Source organism: Stegostoma tigrinum, chromosome 11, assembly GCF_030684315.1.
Source record: "Stegostoma tigrinum isolate sSteTig4 chromosome 11, sSteTig4.hap1, whole genome shotgun sequence".
Lineage (NCBI taxonomy): Eukaryota > Metazoa > Chordata > Chondrichthyes > Orectolobiformes > Stegostomatidae > Stegostoma > Stegostoma tigrinum.
Genome location: NC_081364.1, coordinates 75,128,139 through 75,129,247, shown reverse-complemented (window position 1 = coordinate 75,129,247; position 1,109 = coordinate 75,128,139). Strand labels below are relative to the sequence as shown.

General features: G+C 45.4%; 1 non-coding gene across 1 annotated transcript; it reads right to left on the bottom strand.

Annotated features, from left to right (window-relative positions):
- Positions 1–475: 475 nt before the first annotated feature.
- Positions 476–548, bottom strand: trnat-ugu (transfer RNA threonine (anticodon UGU)). Its single transcript has one exon. It is a non-coding gene; the product is annotated as a tRNA-Thr (tRNA).
- Positions 549–1,109: the final 561 nt, after the last annotated feature.

Genomic DNA, 1,109 nt, shown 5'->3' with positions numbered 1-1,109 from the left:
GTTTGTTTCCAACTCAGAATAGTGAGATGCTTGGCAGTGAGGGGGGGGGGGGTGTGCCTGCGGGTGGTAATTTTCCTTTGTATGTGCTGTCATTGTCCTTTTAGACTGAAGGAAACTCTCACTGGGCTGATTCTGGCCGATTCGGAGTGAATGTTCTCCTTGTAACCAGGAATCTGTTTACAGCAACAAAAGGGAGCATTCAGCGGCTGCCCTGGATTTGTGCTCCTCCCCCGTTGTTCATCTGCCACTCTGCAGTTTATACTGCTTCACCTCGCTCTTCCGGCCAAACATCACGCACATCAGCTGCTTCCTGCCATTCCGAATGGTCTGCCTCAAACACGTGGAAGGGCAAATAGGAACGTGGAATTTCAGGGACATTTCTGGCCTGTGGAGGAAATGATATAGTCATAATTTCAGACAATCTTTTCAGGGCACCTTTCGCTCTTGGAAGCAGAAGATGTACAAAAATTACCAAAGGCCCCAGTAAGACTTGAACTCACGACCCCTGTTTGACAAGACCAGGGCTCTAACCACTGAGCTATGGAGCCAGAAACACAGGGGCAAGAAGAGAGTGTCATGTATTAGAAATGACAAAGTATTAGATAACTGGAGATGATAATAATGAAGACGTAACAAAACCAAAACACAGCAGAGCGGCATCACATGCAGAAGGACGGCAGAATGCAAGGCTGATTCAGATAGTGTCCTGAGTGACGTAAACAGATCTTTCCTGCTAGTCCAGTGATTACAATTCAGTGCCATCACTGTCTTAGCCTGTTAATGGTTATCATTTAAAGTAATAAATACAAAATATTGACTGATCTTGAGAAGCAGAATTATGTCATTAATCAGTCAAAATCGATTCACTCCATGTTACAGTTCCACATCAACAATGCCAGCTGTAACTGCCTGATGTGCAATCAGTTTAAAACAAGAACAGAGGGGAGGTCAGGAAAAGTGAAGGGCAATGGTAGTTTGTGAGAGTCGACTGTAGGCGAACTGGAGCCAGGCTCAGTGTGGGTGCTGAAGACCAGCCTTCACTGTTTATCCTGGTATACAGATCACATTGGATCAATCACACAAGGACCCTCCTTCATGTGTTGTTCTTT